General features: G+C 35.3%; 1 protein-coding gene across 1 annotated transcript in view; it reads right to left on the minus strand.

The window, feature by feature from the left end:
• Window positions 1-20,638, minus strand: part of LOC121322139 (partitioning defective 3 homolog B-like) — a 230,041-nt gene that overhangs the window by 11,724 nt on the left and 197,679 nt on the right. The gene's annotated exons all lie outside the window — the stretch shown is intronic.

Genomic DNA, 20,638 nt, shown 5'->3' on the forward strand with positions numbered 1-20,638 from the left:
TACTAACATGTTTGCATTCATCCAAGACAGCAGCTTTTTTTGGACAGCGGTATGAAATATTGGAAGCATGATCCACAATAATACTGAAAACCAATAAGCCGCGGCACATTTTGCCTACAATCATATTAGCAGACTTAGTACTTCAATGTCCTGACAGCTGAAGTGTCGAACTGTTAAAACAAAAAAAAGGACTTATTTTGGGTTAGCAATATGGGCCAAACTATATCACCCATCTCAAGACCTGTGTTTTCAATATATACAATGTGTCCTGACTGGATACAGTTGAAAATATAAAACCTTTTTTTTTTTTTTTAAGGCATAGTTTGGATTTGGCCACAGACATTACCAGAAATGTGGATGAAAAGAGGTTAAGGTTAACTGAAAGGCCAAGGAATTATTTCACAAAGTTAACTTCCAAAGTGTTTGAAACATTAAGATCTCTCTGAACTTTTTCACGAATGCAATTAAATGGAAGGTATTTTAAATCTTGGCAGACTAAAGACATCTGATTGGAATGCAGATGCACTGTTCAGTTGCAAAAGTGTCTGATCAGACAGGCGGAGGAATAAATGTGCCATTGTAATGCATGACAAGGTGCAGCCGGTACATTCCAAGTGAGGGTTGAGGTAACAGGGTGGTCTGAGGTCTTATACTGTGGAAGAATGAAAAATCATCAAGCTGGTGTGAAGCATCCTTCCAAATTCTATCCCTGGAAGAACCACCTCTTTCTATTTATAAATAAATATAGCCAGCTTTCTAACCTTATAAAAACAATTCACCTTTTATTTTTCCCCAATACCATTCCCATTCCTGTCCTAATCCCATCTGTTTCTTTACCAGGCTTATAGAAACGGATCAGTGAGAAACCATTAAGGGAGAGTATCAGCTCAGAGCATAGGGGGGCTATTAAGAGACTAAAAGTATACTAGCTCAGAGCAGAGGGAGGCCAGTAAGCTGTGAAGTGATATGTTGTAGCTGCACACTTGCTAAACACCAGTGTGGCTGTGGTGCATTACATTTATAAATAGACTAATGATGGGGAGAGGAGTGAAAACAGCATTACCCACACATTTAAAATGAGAAATAACAGAAATAAACCCCACGCAGGTCTCAAGATACTAACAAGTTCATTTGAAAGAGTACTTACAAGTTTACAATCATGTATTACCCATTATACAAACTAGTAGTATGCATAGAAAAATGAATTAAAAGCAATCGCAGGACAATACAAAAAGAAAAGAAAGAAAAATATGCCATTTTGGAGACTTCATTTTTACTTCTGGATAAAGTCTCAGCTACAGACCTGTACAGCTTTGACCGGGCTTGCTCTCGTATTTGCCTGTGTCGAGACACATCACCTATTGTCTTATTACAGCTCGTCTTGCGAGCACAGCAGAACAACACTCAGACAGCATGCATTTGAAAGCAAAATATGAGATTTTTTACTTTCATTACGTAAGCACAAATTAAGCACTGCTCACTGGAAATTTCCATTGGGGTGCAGGGAGGAGCCAGTGAAAGCCATTAGCACAAGGCCTGCCAACAGGGTAGGCTTCATGACAGCTCAGTTCAAAACCTCTGCTGCTCGGAAATGCAGCCCACTTATTTTAAAACCTTACAATTGAACTGCAGACTGAGAAAATGCTGAGTGTCTAATTTCTCAGCTGAAGATCCTAAAAGCCAGCGGTCTGAAGAAAATAATTTCATGCAATGCTGAGCACTGGGGAGGCATGAGTAAAACTAATTCAACCAAGAGTAACTGACATCTAACCTCGAAAATCCTCCTTCCTCATTTCAAGTGGATTTTCTCTCACATGCTCATATGGGTAAATAAATGGATTTAGTGTTTACCCAGAAATGACACCATTAAAATATTTGCACAAGGTAGAAACAGAGCTTTAAACTGAATATTATGTAATGCTGTTCAAAAGTATTTTATCCACGGCACAAGACTGGCCAACATGTGCTACTACTGTACCGTAAACAAGAAATGATCAAATGTATCTTAAGATATTAATAATAATAAATCAGCTTTATATTTGTTATTGCATATAATAAGGATCTCTGTATACCATACCTCCCACCCAACAAAACACAAACACAGTGAGCAGCACAACAAATTCTGTCAGATTTAGTCATGACAGCCTCCTATATAAATTTAGATGGTTGTCCAAATACAGCCTGTTGAAAACATAATTAACAAGCAACACAATATGTACAGGGGTGTTTTAATTACTTGTCAATTGTGTTTTAATTACTTGTTACTGCCTGTCCTTCATTAGAACAGCTAATCAGCATTATACAAATATACATACACATTGGCAAATTAATAAAAATGTGTACTCTACTCGTTGTGACTTCATTTAGAACAGTCTTATATTCAGAGAAATGTTTTTGTTTCCAACCTTTAAGTGCCGCAGTTCTTCAGTCACATTGAAGTAGAGGGCTATTGTACATTTACATCATGCTCTAGCTCAAAATATTCTTTTGAAAAACATTTCCATTTTATGATGAACATGCCACCAGTGCTTGTGCCTGATATTCAAAGAAGAACAAGAAAAAAACAAAGGGACGAATTGCCTTCCCTGTCACTAATTTAGTTCAGCCAAACTGCTGGCATTGCAAGAAATAATACGAGTTATAGATTATAAAAACCTTTCACACTGCCATCGATTTTCACAGGCTGAAATTAAAATGGAGAAGTGAAAATTGAACTGTACTCAAAAGAGCTCTCCAATTTAATTAGAAGAGGAAGGCAGAAAACAATGAAGCATTAATGTAAAGATGAGTGGACGTTAATCCTGGAATATCGGTTAAGTAAAATAATTAATTATTCGATGTTCGCTAGGGCTTTCAAAGCTGCACAGGACTTCCTGCAAATTCCTCACACTTCCACCAGTCTCAGGGGTTTATACATTACACAGACCTGGAGAAGGGCAGTTACGTTACGAGAGATTTGGCTTTAACAAACACAATGGGATTACATTATGGATTGCATCAGCAATATTAAAATAAAAGTTCAACAAGAAAACTTTCATTTTTATGGTTCATTAAATGAAAAATTGCAGTTGGCTGTTACTATGGCAATGTCAGAATTGCTAACTGGCATGATATTTCATGTTTTGAGTTGATGGATGATTGTTTCTTTAATTTGAAATGAACAAAAACAATTACTGACAATCAGATAAATGTTTTGTGCGTACTGTGTACTTAATGTACTGTACTTAAGATCGATGTTAAATTGGTAAATTATACAACTTTTCAATGCTGGTAGTTTCTTCTAATCAAAAGTTCCTTAAAAATAAACATATTATAGAATTCAGCAAATCTGTCAAACATACTATTTACGTGGTTATTCGCATGGGTTAAGCTCATTCATCTTTCACTATACTCCGCATTCCTATTAAAATGCATTTACTAGCAGTAATGACAATTCCATTTTTATTTATTTATTTATTTTTTAAATTGCATTGTAATTTCTTTATTGCTGATTTACCTTTCTACATAGATTTTTATTTTTGCAACAGGATAAGATCAATCTTAATGTGATTGTTCCTGGAAAATGGATTTTTAAATAAATAACAGAATTTGCATGGATTGTATGTACTGATGTTGCTTTATAATGATATATAAATATATAATATAAATACTAATTATATACTAATCATTTGAGTATGTCTAAAATAAATAAATAAATAAAGCGATTACACTTGACACGCAGTCTTTTCAAACAGTAATTGGTCCCATTTGAAATCCATCAATTTTCTGGTTAATTTTGCTTCATGAAAATAAGGCTCTATTGACTTATGAAAGACCTCCTGCAGGCAAGTGGACCATCTAGTGGCAAATTGCAACTGTAAAATCTGTCAGATTGCTTCAGTTTTTCATAATTTCCTCTTATTAAGTTCCATTGATTCGAATGGCAGGATCTCTCCTCCACATCCACAGCAACTTGGTGCTAAAAAGCAGTCGCAGGATGGTAAAAAATTGTTTACTGACCCATAGGAGGCAGTTTTACCAGTTTTAACAATGCACTGTTTTAAGCTTACAGCTCCTACCTCTTAAGATTTTTAAAATATGTAGGCCAAAATTACTTGAATTACTTAGATCCTGAAACCTTTAAGTTTAATTAAAAAAAAAAAAAAAAGAAGTGAGCTGCTTTCCTTTTCTACAAACATAGGTGGGTGCAGGCCTGATTAAAAACTACAGTGAATCATCATCACAGTATCAGTGCCGTGACTGTATATAGAATGAAATGGAGGGAGCAAACTAAGAGCGTTAATAACCAAGTTTTTTCATTAGCCTAACAATCTCACTACCTTCTTGTTCTGCTGTTGATCTTTTACTGTCTGTTTTTTACTGACTCGGTTGGGTGATACCCTTTTATTCTGCCACACATGTTATGGGTACAAGGTCCCCACAGAAAGTTTAAGTAAACCTACAGCACCATGGTGAATAAAAATGGTCTTCACCTGCATCAAAGTAAAATGAAATCTGCTTAAGGGAGGCAATACAATGTATGTTAAAGCCTTGGCACCTATTTAAACCAAGGCTTAAATATCAACCCCTTCACCTCTTATATTCCATCAATCTTTATTTTATACAGCACCTTTCATAATGGTCCACATATTAGCATATATGCAAATTTAAAAACAAAAACAAAAAAAACAAAACAAAAAAAACAGCTTCCTGGTACATTAGGACTTCAAGTGCTGCTGCAGGTCTGCTTCACTTACACCCCCTAGTCTTACTGCCTCAATCCTCGCCTCACTCTGATAGATCATGAGAGAAAGGCCGACATGCAGCCTAAGGCGTGATGACGTTCCATCCTTCTAAACCTACAGTGTTGTATTTGAAACTACCTGTATATACAGACTCAAACTTTAAAAAATAAACAACACACACAAAAAAAAAACAATGAACAAAAAGATATTCAGAACAATGATAAGCCTTAGTTATGTAAACATGTAGATGTCTATACATTCAAAATATGCAAAATCAGATTTTATTGCTGTTTTATAGACAGATGTGTTCTTTATATCATTAAATCCACTTAACAGTTTAGCATTTAACAAGAAAAACACGTGCATGGTTTCCAAGATTTATACGCAGCTGGCCAGCTTGTTTCCCTTTACTACTTCACTACAATCATCAGTCTTGACACATTTTGTATTATTTCTGCATGTAACATCTTTAGATTGTTTTTGTATTTCACACACTGTTTGGTTTTATGTCACACGGTAGTATCCTATTTCAGCCCAAAGCTGCCAGGCAATATTACACATTTAATGAAACCAAATGCAAGTGAAGCTGGCACTGCTTCTTATTGCACTGACTGAGAAAGAACCATCAGACAAACCACATTCGAAATTCTATGCCTCCTATATTTCTATTTTTTTTATTATAGATGGGCTTTTACAGGGAGGATTTTTTTTCTTCATAGCTTCTATGTGTCAAAGCTGTTTGCATAATGTAAAGTGGATACTGATGGTGCTAATCAATAGGCATTGTGTTTCATTCATGTGACACCTGGCTTGAGCCAATATCACGCTGTGGAAGATGAACCAGGCTTTTACAACACGACAGAAGGCTTTATTTAATGCTGTTTGTACTTAAATTATTGAAGTAGTGTCAGATTGTAAATTTAACTTGCATTACTACACACTATTAACAAACACAGTGTATTTTAGGGTGGTGGTAAGATCTGCCATGGTTTGACTATTAAAATATCAATTAAAAATGCTCAAGGCTTTAAAATAAATATTTCCCACAGAAATGACTAAGGTGACCGTGGTAGAGATGGCTGCAGGGTAGGTACGGGGCTGAAACGGCCGCAGCCGTATATTTATTAAATAATAACACAAATTTATGTTCAAAACACACAAAACAAACAAACAATAAGAATTGTTTTTAAAACGAGTACCTTTTGGATCGCTCACTGGTAGCATTTGCTCTCACTCTTATCTCCTCTAAACTCTCCTCTTTCAATGAGCCCAGAGGGGGTCTTTTATATTCTGTGGCTGATTAATTGTGTGTTTAATTACCCATTAAACAATAACCTTATTAAGGCTGCAGCCACATTCCCACAAGCTTTATACAGGGATGGGGAATTAACCCTAACCAACCAGCTACACATTACACAGCCGGCTTTTCACTGGTCTCAAATAATAATAATAATAATAATATATATATATATATATATATATATATATATATATATATATATATATATATATATATATAAAAACACAAACTTTTTTTTTAATGATTTGCATATTGAAATTTGTTGCATAGAACTTTTCAGACCAGAAATGTATACATGATTAACACAAACAGCAAAAAAAAAAAAAAAAAAAAAGTCCCCCCGGTACTTAGCACATTATATACGGTAGAGATGATCTCAAGTGAAGTATGACAGCAAGATGATTTCCAGCTGTATACGTGAAGGATTATCAATCAATTAGCACCCACTGTGCTCTGCCTAGCTATTGGGTTACTATATTAATGTATGTTTGTTCAACTTTACTTTGATATCTCTAGAAGATCTGAAGAGAGCCTCCTTAAGTTCTGTTTCCTGACTTTTTAGAAGGCCTGGTTGCTTATCCCTTCCTCTACTACTGTCCTTGTTTTGTGTGTGGGGTATGTCTGCAGACAGTTAATGTGATTGGAATCAATACAAGTTACTTCCCTGTGGGAAACCTTAGTTAGTGCCCTAAGTGTCTTCTTCCACCCCATCTGCACACTTCCTGACCATTTCTCTCTGGGTGGCATTCGTCCTTTAATCTTTTAATACTATAATGTAGCACCATCAGCCCTGCCTCCTAATTTCCCCTAATGAGCACCAGATTTGCACAAGGGCTCCCAGTCCTGGGATGACTGCAGGCAGGCTGACAGGCAAGCGTGGAGGAACAAACATCCAGGCGCTTCGAAACTACTGGAGATCCGTCGGGTCAGAGCTCAAGGCACCCAAAACAGCAAGCTTTTTGTTTTAAAACATCAAACTCCTCATATCTGTCCTCAGAAACAAAGATGGCTTTATGCTTTGTTGAACAGTTATCTCTCCTTTTTTAAATTCTATGTTATTTTCTAATGTTTAATTAAGGCTTGTAATGACAGCATCGAAGAATAGGCAGCTACAAAACAGAATTCTCCACTGCCCCACAAGGGCATATTAATGTGAACCTTTGTTTAAAAGAAGCACTGCCACATTCATTTTGTAAATTAATTCTCCTCACTCTCCAAGGTAAAAAAAAAAATAAAAATACTGGACAATACAAAATTAGTTTACATCATCTTCAATTATTTGAGTTTGTTTGGACTATTAGGTTTTATATAAGATTCTGTTAATAAGTTGACTTTCTGGCGAGTTGTTGGTGTGTACAGTAGGTGTGTGTTTTATATAAAACATTATCTGATGCAGGAAAATGTTTGTCTTCTTGACTTTACTTTTTGATACCAAACTCATTTCAGGTATGTCAAATACAATGCCAAGCCTTTTTGCCCCGCTTTAGAATGCATAAATGACGATATTCCATCAGCCGCACTGAAGGTTATCTTGCTCTACCATCAATGGTTACCAACATGCATATGGAAAAGGTGCTCTGGAATATAAATGAGTTTGTATTCCTGGTACCTCACAATACATTTACATTAAAGCTCACAGAGAGGGCAGCCACTACACACAGATAGAATCGGAACCCACTGATTTGGTCCCGCTGGTCTAATCTGCCTTCACAAGCGGCTGCAGATCTGTACTTAGTTATGAGCCATTGAAAACATGAGAGAGAGAGAGAGAGAGAGAGAGAGAGAGAGAGAGAGAGAGAGAGAGAGAGAAAGGTAGGCTCTGTCTCATGAATAGCTGTCACGTGATCCCTACAGGTTCTGGAAAATGACTCCCAAACTTGCCTTAGCTATCAGATTTAAGCATACAAAAGTGTGAAATGGTGATAACAGAAACAATTAGCAGGAAATGCAAACACTGATCTGCTAAAGAATGCAACCATGTCAACCAACACAATTATTTTATACCACCTATCGGGCACCTAGAGCTATGTTACTATGATTCTGAACCCCCTTTTGTATTTTCTCAATCCTGATTAAAGCACTCACTAATCATTTTTGGGGTTAGTGGGTCAACTGACAAAGCTACAAAAACTGTTTTTTTCTATAAAGAACTCTAAAGCTTATTATCAGACTCATATTAACGAGGTATGATGTTTATTTCATACAGCTGTTACTTCTAAAATTACTAATAAAAACATTAGTTACGTGTTTTGTAAATTGACATTTAAAGCCAGGACACAGACAACAGACACGTGTGCTAGCCTGAACCATTCATTTTATTTGTCAGTCGCAAGCACAAAAAATATTTTCCCATGAAAAACATCTCTCACCGGTCATTACTGTAATGGAATTTAGTCAGTTTCGCAATAAAAAAAAATCCTCCCTTTAACCATGACACATTTTCATACAACTTTTTTGCTAAAGGTAATTTACTGTGGCTCCTAACACTCCCTGAAGACTTTATCCTCTTTCTTGTTAAAAAAAAAAAACAAACAAAAAAACAAAAACAAATAGATTCTTTTTATATAGAGTGGCTAACTACAGTAAGGCTGTACACAAACACCTTCATTATTTAACACATACAATGAAAATTATGTAGACAATTGGATAGAATTACTACATATTTAAACAGAAAAGCACATTGTGGCAGAACACAGCTCTGCCATTTAGAAATTGGCAGGGATGGGGTTAATTTCCCCTACCTGCCTGGGTTTATTATGTTCAGGTGGCTGGGGTTGATTAGTTGATTAAATGATTAACTTAATTAACAATCAATCAACGCCCAGCCACCTGACATAAAAGGAGGCCTCTGATGCTCAATAGAAATTGATAAGGATTCAACAATAAACTCCCTATATCAGATCATATCTAACTAGATGTATTATTAAATTGTAATAATAAACCCCTTCAAAAACAATATTTAAAAAATAAATATAATCTTATATGTACTAATTAAATAAAGTAACTAAAGTGTTTTGTGGATGTCTAAAGGGAAATTTATTTTAATTTTGAGCTATTAAATCTATATTATTTTAACAGAAATTAATTTTATGTACACGTTTTGCTTATGAAGATTGTGTAATTCATTTTTTTGTTGTAGTATTAAAAAATTTTTTTTAAAGCACGGCAAATTAATTTGGAAATTTCCAAATTTTGTAAATTTTTTAATTAGTGTATTTGAATTGTCTTGTTTTTTGTATTGGAAAATTAAACGGGTTTTACATGGCTTACAATTTTTTAGTGTTTTTTTTAAATGTAATTTTGATTAACGTTGTGTATTAAAAACGCACTCTTATTGATTGGTTAACTTTTGAACATTTAACCACCAACGGATTTTTGGAAATTAAATTAACAGGTTTATGTAAACACTACAGCAAATTTTTGTTGTTTTTATGGGCTGCTAAATCTTATTTTTATAAAAAACGTAAAATCTTTTCAGATTCCATTCAACCCTAAATTATACTGTTAGCTCATTTTAACATCGAGTTTGTAGACTTTTGTAGATTCGGCTGATTATAGGTAATTCTGAAATTTGGCAATGGTATTCCTTTTCCAACACGCCCGTTTCTTGTCCTCTGCCGTTTTTGTAGATTTTGATGGTTATGGCATGAACAGGAATCCTACTGTAGGTTGGGGTTTTTTAGTTGATTAAATGATTAACTTAATTAACAATCAATCAACGCCCAGCCACCTGACATAAAAGGAGGCCTCTGATGCTCATTAAGAGGAGAGAGCTGAGGAAGTAGGTTGGTGGTTTTTGGTTTGCTTGCATTTTTTAATTTTGTGGATCCAGTGAAGGCATCGCCCAGCCTGGAAACCTTATTTTTGTAAGTTTTGTTTTGTTGTCCTTGTGCACCTTTATTTTGTGTTTTGCCCTTATAATAAAATTTGTTTATTTATAATAAAATGAACTGCAGTCTGTCTCTGGGCCTCTATCCACTCACCAGCCTGTCACACACATGTTCATAGGAAATTAAAACCGTGTTTACAGGACACTTACAGGAAATCACAGTCCATGGGCTTGTTATTAAAATGTTTATGGATGGGTTCATACTGAACAAGATACTCAAGCTCTATTTTAACAGGAAGAGGTAGGTAGGGCTGATCAAGATTTATTAGGAAATTGCACCCACTTTTTGCCATGCAGCCTCCTGATGTTCAATAGGTTGTTATATGATTCAGACTCCACATCAACTCCTCAAATGAAGTTTGCTTGTACCCTCTTGAGCTCTGTATCATAGGCTAATCTTATATCTTGGGTCAGTTCCTGTTCCTTACGCCTCGTTCTATTCCATCTATTATCAGCGAACTTGTCCCTATGTTTTTTTTTTCTTTAAATAGTATAGTATCTTCATTTAGATTGATAATTACTTTGCCAACGAGACAGTGTGGTTCACTGACTTTTCTCCTTTCTTTCTTGATGCTATCATCATTTTGATGATTTAAACGAGTCATTTATCTAGACATGCCAGAGTAATACTATTTTAGTTTTGTAAGCCATCACACCAAACAGCATATTGAGCCACTGATAAACTTACAAAAATGTACTTGGATTAGGAGCATTCAACTAAAATACAAATAGGAAAATTAAAAAGCAAGCATTATCAATCTCTAAATCTGCATTGGTGTACTTAATGCTACAACAGCCATAGCTTTTTAATTAGATTACATCTTTCTTGTTAACCAAGGGTCATTACTTTTTATCAGACTTTTTATACCTGAAACCTAAAATCCAGCGATGAGAAACAGGGATGGAAAAGACACGGTTGGCCTAAGGGTTATCAAAGTGGTTTCTTATATTCTCCAAATGCATTGACTGAGATCTATAACATTATCTAGATCAAACCTGCAGGCCATTCTATGGAAGGGCTTAACTTTGTTTTTCCATCAACCAAAAAAAAAAAAAAAAAAAACTGTAAAAAATAACCCCAAACAATGGTCTTCGTGTATATTAAAACTATAACCATATGACCCTTAAATTACTAGTCTGGAAAAATGGGTACAAATTTGTAATTGTATGTCTTAACAAAATAATCCAATATACTATTTCTATAAATTACTTGTTAAAAACATGTACTATTTTTTTACCAAATTTTTTTTTTTTTTTTTTTTTTAACCCTTTAGATCCTAGTACACACATGTTGTTTGAACTTTAAATTCAGGATGTAGAGTATTTGCAAATATTTTAATGTCAAAGATTGCTTAAGGAAGCAACTTTTATTCTATAGTGTTGTACTTGAAACAAGGAAACAAAAGATCTGCAACATAATAAAAAGTGGACCAGTGATAATGTTGCCAGTATTAAGAAAATATAACCAAAAAAAGGATTTTAAAATCTTGTTTATCATTCCTTTTAGATGATGCACATTTTTTGTTGAACATTTTATAAATCAGCCTTATCAGTACAAAAAAGAAACAACTTAAAGATGATGTATCCTGTGTAAATTATAAATAATTCTTGGCATGAAAATGCAGATTGTTTTCTGCTTTATTACTACATTACTACATATTTAAACAGAAAAGCACATTTACTTTAATGAACCTTGCAACCTTGAACACAGACAGCTTGTTCTTTTTTGAAGCATTCCAGTGCATACTTATGACCAAACACTGCTGTGAAAGAATTCTGTGGTTTGAAGCAGATATATAAAAAGCTCGTGGCAGTGATTCTGGGGAAGAGTAGAGGAAGATCAGAGACTTGCAGAAAGCACTTATCTGGTGAAGAAGGTCAAAACCAAGTCAAGACTAAATTTTGGGGTGAAATTCTTGGATACGGCTCTTTATAATAGTAACCACTGCTGTTTTTTCTTTAAAAATCTGCCAGTTATCTGATCAAACCATCTGCATATATAACCTAAAACTATACTTGGGTATAATTATACAAGTGTTTACTGACCTTTTCAACTGTATATATTTCCTTACTTCAGCCTATTAACAGCGCTATACCTCAAAGGCAATGTGAAGACTCTTGGATGACCCATATCGCTCTATTTAACAACAGTGGGATCACCTGCGCTACGCAGACACAAAATCCTACTGTGTCACGGTAGAGATGGCACGTGACCCAGAACAGGATTAAGCAGCTAATTTAATAATCTAAACACACTTTTTGCAAGCTTGAACGCTTCATAATTCCACAGCTAACTGCTTCCCCTCTCTGTAGTTCTTAGTTGTTATTGGGTGGGTGTAGATTTGATTTATTTAACAACTTTTCTGGAATACTTTGGGAATGTTATCTCAACCTATCTCAACTTATCTCAAGTACTGCATTTGGAGGTGGCACACTCAATATGTTTTATTTTACATAATTTTATTTTTTTAGTTTTTGCTAATGACAACACAGTACTAGGGTACAATCGCATCTGCTACAATTTTAAAACTAAAATAGGGAAATTCAGGAGAAAGAATGGTCTGTATTGTGAAATGTGCCATAAGCAATTTTAAAATGTAGCTAACTTCCTGACAAGAAGATAAGCAGACCCATTTGAAAGGTAATGTAAATATTAACAGATGAAGTTGTTTACAGTTCAGGAGACTGGTGATCATTCAGAGACAAAAGATTATAGAGGCAGAAACAGCTGAAAAAGGCAGCCTTTTTCTTCAGACTTTCCAGATATGAATCATGTGAATGCATTACAAAATAATACATTACAAATAATTATTTTGTGATGTAGAGCTAATTGAGAGAGAGATCTATGTCTTTGCATTGTGAGTGATTATAGAGCTTGGTCACGGTTGCATTAAGTTACTTGGCTGACAACACAGTATTATATTCTGTATACTCAGGTCAATTTACACTTATAACTTGTTCATTCATTACCTACAAACTGTCGCCAAAGATTTGGCTTACTTTGCTGACCTTAACCATTCCCTGATGTCTAGGTTTTAAACTTGACTTTAGGTTTACTGCTTTTTGTTGAGGAGAAATTGTTTGTTGAAATGAGAGACACTTTTTACTCCTATTTACTTCACCTGTGTGTGCGCAATTAGATGAGCACTTTGGGTGTTTGCTGATCAAATAAATTGTGACACACGGCGTATGAAATTTATTCAACTAAAAGCATCCATCCTGACACAGGTTTAATAATTAAACAGCTACAGGTGCAGAAACTTGTTTGCTGTAAACTACCCTTTAATCTCATTAATACTAAGAAGGAGCTGCCTCCACTGGAGCGACAGCATGAAGTATTTCCTTTAAAATTTGCTATTTTCCAGTTCCTAGACCTGGCCCTCCCTCCTGTCTCCTAACCTCTGTGTACCTCCAGCCGAGAGGGCGCGACTTTTGATGGGCTGGGGACTTCAGTGTGAGACTTCGCCTGTCAGTGGCCCTCCATTAGCAACAGCTGAGGGGTGCCCTTAGCATGCCAGACGACCCATTCTGTTTTTTAAATCACCTCTGGGAGACGGGGCACTGCTATCTCCTCCAGGTAGAATATCCCCAGTGTTTGACATAATCCAGACCATGCAGTGACAGCTTTGAGTAACAGTTTGAGACAGACATGCAGACCAGGGGCCTCCAAGCAGAATGCTATTAGCATTGGCCAGCTGTAGCCCAGCTTACTATACACAAATACCTTGTAGATTTAGTTATTTTCATTACACTTCTATACATGATTGCTTGTTCCGAAGAAGAAACTTCTTTTTCATGTCATTTTGGGAGCTCACTGTTGCCCGCTTTAGGTTATCAAGTCATTAGATTGTTGTGTTGTAGCGGAGCACATTGGCATGCTAGTGAGAACTGTTTTTTTAAATTTACAATAAACAAATCACAAATAATAAATCTGAAAAAAAAGAAAGATAATGTCCACTAAGGGCTAAATCCATTTAGCAGTTCCTGACAGGCTAGTCCAGCTGGATTAGGCACCAGTGACTGGGCAAGTCTTCTTGTTCCTTGCTGTGGTTTCAGGATTTTAAGGAGTTAAATCTACGTACATTTCCAGGAGGCCAGGTATAGTACTTTAATAGCAGTGAAAACTGTTCCCTTTACTAAGTGGTCTATATACAAAACTTGAAACCCCTTTGCTTTACAATGTGTTGCTAATTATGTTACATGCTCCCAATACGTCATTATTGTACCTGGTTTCAAACTGAATATCTAACTAACAAACTATATATATATATATATATATATATATATATATATATATATATATATATATATATATATATATATATATATATATATATATATATATATATACACACACACACACACACACACACACACACACATTCTGAAAGGCTCAAGCAGGTGCTTTCAGCAGTGCATACAGTTTGAGTCTCGCGGGCAGTCTTATGCTCTGTAAACACTTTGCGTTTTTCTGCTGTTGAACAAAACAACTGATTCCTACATACAGGAACCAAGCTTGACAACAGAAGCAGAGTACATTTTTGCGATTAATAGGTAAAGATGACCGAGGAGAGACATTTAATTAGTTTGCCTGATGTGCAAAAGAGAAAACTTGTATTTGTTTTAAGGGATGGAATGTAATGGCTCGTCTATAATAGTACTTGATAGGTAAAATAAACACATCTTGAATTCGGATTCTGAAGCAGGTAAGCATCCTTTTATCTGGGTGACAGATGCTCTGGGTCAAGGCTAAATCAATAAGGGTTTATTCTGATTCTTCTGAAGCCAAACCAAACAAAGTGAACATAAACAAATTCAATGTAATCTCACATAACTTCCCACAATTCAATTTAAATAGAAAACACAGGTAGGCTATACCCTGGTTAAATCACATCTGGATTCATACCTGAATCCAGACTGATTCCTAGACTGTTTCCTAATGCCTACACGATACATTTTTACAATCAGTCCCCCACCCCCACAAATCAAAGGATGCCTTTTCAAACAAACAGGGTATTTTGCTTTGCACTTCCTTAAATACATCTGTCACTTGCATTATGTAGTTGTTTTTGATGATGTGAGTTGATACTGGCACTTGTTAAATATCCTATTATGGGATACAGTCAATCACTATGCTTTTTACATTTATTTGTGCAACACTTTTTATTTTTTATTTTTTTGCATTTTAACTAATTAGACATTATTCTTTATTCTTTCAAATAGCCTTTCGATGTTGCTTTTCAAAACTTCTGTTTGTCCCCTGGCCCATTTTTGGTTACCAAATTGACCAGTGGTTAAACTAAGTACCATTACTTGTGATTTTACCAACAGTGCTAGACACACAGCAACATACTGAAGTGTACTGTACTGTATACCCACATGTTGCACTCAGTAGAATATCTCAAATACTGAGAGAGTGCAACCAGACTCAACAACCAGGACACTTACTACAGGAAGGATTCAAAGTTTAAAAACAGGAACTCAAATTGCTACCACCTGATCATCCAGAGATATTAACGTAAACACGAACACAACTATTCACTTGAATAAACCAGAAAAACGAATCCTCCGACACAAAGTGATCTGATCTCACGGATCAATTACATAACCACATGGAGCTGCTGAGCCATCTGGAAACCAAAGGCTACATATTACATCACCTATTCACAGGAAAACTTAAAATATCCTAAGAGGTTTTAGCCAATTACTTGGGATTTGGATGACCCATGCTCAACAGCCTCCCATTAAGAGAGCTCCACACAGAGGATTGTTTTTTTGTGTAGTTCAGTTATTTAATAATGAAGACTGTCGATAAACCTAAAACACCCAAACATTAAATCCTATATCTATTTGGGTATCTGGGAGCCGAGATGTTGCAGATTTTCATATAGGTTAAACTATATTGTGCAATGATGGGTGTCGCCAGTAGAGGATTAACCATGGTGCCAAAATCTCTGTTTCGCAGGGCCAGGACTTATTTACAAACTAATGAATATGCAAGTTTCTAAAAATACTGTTGAAAGTACCCGTAAGTACTTATCTATCAAAAATGATTTAACACGGAAAAAATAAACCTCACCAGAACTGTGAGGGGAAACACATCCCACGCAGTACTTAGTAACAAGAAAACAGAAGGTAAAATAAAGGTCAATAAGGCCATGGGAACCAAAAAAAAGTAAAAGTAAATGATATTGTTTATACCGTAGCAACCATTTAAATGATTTGAATCCTGTTTAATGTTGCATTGTGATTCTGAAATAGGCTGGGACAGCACAATCTTCTGAATATATATGCACTGGGTTGCATTCCTTCTATATAATGCACACTTTGTATTCTACTTGTGAAAAAACATAGAATACTATAAACCCAATATACTGTGCACCTAGCATGATGCTGGTATATAGCATCCACACATTTGTGAAACAGTGTACGTCAAAACTGAAACAGGGCTGACGTCTAACATTACAACTGCAAACATATAATTGGTCATACAGAAAGCAAATAAGACTCTTGTTGCACAGCAACTTGATGCATTCCTGGTTTTACTACGAGTTTAAATCAGACACACCTGTGCTTGTTACCTATACACCGGGGCTGATCAAGCTCCTATCAAAACCTGGAATGGGTAAAACTGCTCTGCAATAGGTATCTTGTTTCCATCGCTGAAACATGCCTGGAACTGGCTGTTTACAGCAATATTTTTCCTACGACCGTGTGTTACATTTTAAAGACAAATATGTCATTGTTACTTTTTCTTTGTCTTTTGTCTCAAAAAAAAAAAAAAAAAAATGCATTTACTGTAATTGTTCCCATAGCACTGCCGCCTGTTTAAATGAGTCTAAGCTATGACATCACCTTGTCACACTGCAGTCTCATTAACACAACACACTAGAATGGTACTTCCTGATTTTAATGGAATGTAATCTTTCAGAACACAAAAATCTGGACACAAGAGCCCCATTATTTCTGCATACAAATACCTGTAAAACATACAAACAAGTAAATGCTTGACTACCACTCATTATAAGCTATTGTCATTACCACTATCATGACTACATCGATTCCCAATTTAAACAGCGTAATGACCATCTGCTGTACAAGTACACCTCACTGTAAAACACCAGGGCTAATTCACAATAACACTGTTAAAATAAGAGTGGAGCGCTCATTAAAAACAAAACAAAAAAAACACATATGTTGTTGCGGCTACTTCCTCAAGAGATGGGCCTCAAGGGAAAAGCACAGTGAAAGAAACTCAAATACCTTCCTACCTATACCAAACTACTAACTAATTAAATACTTGCTATTGTTTGGCAAATGAGAAAGAGTGGAACAGCTTTATTGAAGCATTGCATATAATTAGCACATTTCCAAAATAAAATGAATATATAGTGGCTATCAACTGTGGCCAATCCCAGTATATCTGAATCACTATACATCTAGTTATATCTACATACACAAACATTGTGTATAGCATAAAGGGAATACATGTGTTTTGCATGTTTTATGTTAATACTGAAAAACAGAATGAGGGGAGACATTTGTTTTAACTTTGGCATTAAAAAAAAGGCCACCATGATTCAGGAAGCCAGAAATAACAAGTTGCAACATTCTCCTTTGTGGTTGAATAATCTTAAGAAAAAAACAAAACAAAACTTTCCTGTTTTTTTACTTTTTTTATTTTTTTTAGCAACACCAGGCAGAAATCACAGCAAAAATTGTGATAAACACCATGAACACATTTTTGCAAGAATGCCCAAGGAGAAAATTCTAAATGATGCCTAAAAGTTATAGAAACCTAACTTGTCAGACTGTGCCATGGGAGCCCTTTCTGACTAGTGTCAGCAACAGCATTTTGTCATTGCAGCCCTACTAATAATCTTACAACAGCAGCATGAATTTCAAAGTTCTACATTGTTGAATGTTGTTGTGCACAGCAACAGGTAAACTTACTTCAATGCTGTCAGCCCATAACTGTATTAAAATGATTTTAAACAGAATTTTATACCTGTCTTGTCTAAACTAAAATGTTAAGAAACTAATGTTCAACAGTCTACATTAAAAAAAAAAGTATATATATATATATATTGGAATGAGCACAAACACGGATTCTGGTTGATAAATGCATGAAAGGCAAGAACAGAAACTCCTGTTACAGTTGAATATTTGACCTCTTTCAAGTAATGATGTTCCCTGGACATCTGTCATGCAATCATTACCACAATACAGGCTCTTCACTCGGCTACATGGCGGTATATCCTAATTTAAAGGAAGAAAAAAATAAAATCCACTGAAAGATTTTCATTTCTCTCTTTGATGATACTCTGTTATGCTGCTAGTTCAGCTGAAGAAATACATCATTGAAACTGGGCAACTGTCAGAACAGGCTTACAGTTAAATTATACCTTTTCCTCTGCAAAATGACCGGTTTCAAACCATCAAATTATAATCAGTGTTCCGCATTTTCGGTTTTTATCTTTAAAAAAAAAAAAAAATTCCTGAAATTTTTCGGAGTTTATTTTACATATATTAAAATAGGGATAAAAATCGGTAAAAAAAAAAAAAAAAAGTTTCTAATAAATCGGGGTAAAAAAATCTCAGTATACACACTTTACATGTAGAATATGATGCATAGCAGTTCAGGTTTCTGATTAAATTTAATGTCCCTGGCATGTATGATGAAGCAGAATCTGTGTCAGTTGAGGCCACATTTTCCCAAGTCAGCTGGTACTTTACGAACGTTTGGGCAATCGCTGTGCTGATGGAAATAGTATCTACAGAAGGTATGAACATGACATCAGTACAAAGCTGAGGTTTATTCGCTTTATTGAGCCAGGTTTATTCGCCTTGAAATCAGAAAAAGAAAAGAAAATTTACAGAACTGGGCGGTACAAGCCATCGGGAGACGTGTCAAAAATCATACTGGACATTTCCATCAAAGCGTTTCATAATTTTACCAATTAAAGCATCACCATTTTCTGGCAAATATTTACGATTAAGATCGTCAGCGTTTTAGCTGATGAACAGTACTGTCGCACGAAGTCACCAATACATTACCTCTCTGCAATAAACAAGTGGCTGTCCAGCAAATTACAGCTGTCTGACAAACTCATTAACACAGTCATTCTGAGCTCTCTTTTATCAAAGCGTGCTAAAAGCCACAAAATGGATTGCTTGTCTCTCAGTTCAATTTATTATTTTAGTTTAACGTAATCGCTTATTTTTTAGTGTGTTCTTTTATTGTCAGCAAGCACGAACATGCAGCACCTCAATGCAGCAGTATTTGCAACGCTATGCATCCTCTGCCTCATATGACCCACTTCTGTTATTTTTGCTTTTTGTTTACTTCGAAACATTAATTTTCTTTTGAATATTCATAAAGTCATTTACATTTTCTCCCCATTCCTCATACACTAGCTTGATCAAAAATTAAATTGAAATACTTACACGTCAAAATAAAACAGCATTTTAATCAAAGTATGTTGTATTTCCTAGAAAATAGTAACAGGAAAATATTGAATAATAGACAAAAATCAGCTATAAAATCAGATAAAATACTGTCATTTTTCGGTAAAATTCGGAATAAACCGGAAACGGGTAACACTAATTACGATATACAGTTTATCTGAATATAAGAATAACGCTGAATGTGAAAAAGAAAAGGAAAATGACATCTGGATTTGTGTGATCTATTTGGCTGGATACTTCTATTGAGCAAGTCTACTTGAGCAACCAAAAGGGCTGCAGCACTAAACTTCATACAGGAGGGTTCAACAATACAGTTGGATTTCAAACATGCTTATACCAGTGAAACCCTCAGGGAGCATGCTAAACCCAAGACACCACAAGAAGTGTTTACATAGAGTCCACAGTACATCAATCCAACTACATAAAAGTATGTAGCTATTGTGCCAAGGTTTTAAATTATTTTAAGTATCTAGTTCTGGCTTCCAAAGTTAAAACTGCAGAGCTGGTGGCTTTTATAGGTCTGAAATTAACAAGATTGTATTTAAAAGAAAAAGAAAACCCATCAAACTACAGTATATATGCTTACAGTCACTGATCCCCCACTTTCTTTTTTCCTATCCTGTTATACAAAAATGTTAATAGGGACTGCGTAGCATCAGATCTCGAGAGAGGATCACCATAAGGGTACGTTTCAGACAAGGAAGTTCACCAAGGACAGGTTGAAGCAACAAAGACATTTGACATGGAGAGTGCAAAGATTGCTTGAACTGGCAAATCAAAAATGAAAACCTGTTCACTAATAATATTTGTGATTGATTTGGGTTTACCCTTACTGCTTAAAAAACTACAGCCAATCGATATAGCCTTCATTTGAAATTATGCATAAGAAGGTGGCAATGAGCTAGATTCTGAAAACCTCACACAGTTGTGTGCATCCCTGTTCTTTCTCTCCGTACAGTGTGTACGTATGTATGTATGTATTTACATACACACACATAGACATACAGACATATACTGAATTTCTGGTATAGGGTCCAAAAAGGTATAGCAAAACCCTTAAATGTATTTTACCACTAAGGCAAATGTGATTGGATTTATGTCAAAGGCCAGGTGGCATTGCACAAGTAAACTTCCAAATGTTATTACAAAATATTATCTCACTTACCCAAAACGTTTTGAAGACTGTAAATAAGCAAAACTACTTTGTGAATAAGTAGGCTTTCCTGCTGCAATCGTTTGTCTCTGCTAATAAACTGA

Source organism: Polyodon spathula, chromosome 10 (genome assembly GCF_017654505.1).
Source record: "Polyodon spathula isolate WHYD16114869_AA chromosome 10, ASM1765450v1, whole genome shotgun sequence".
Taxonomy (NCBI): Eukaryota; Metazoa; Chordata; class Actinopteri; order Acipenseriformes; family Polyodontidae; genus Polyodon; species Polyodon spathula.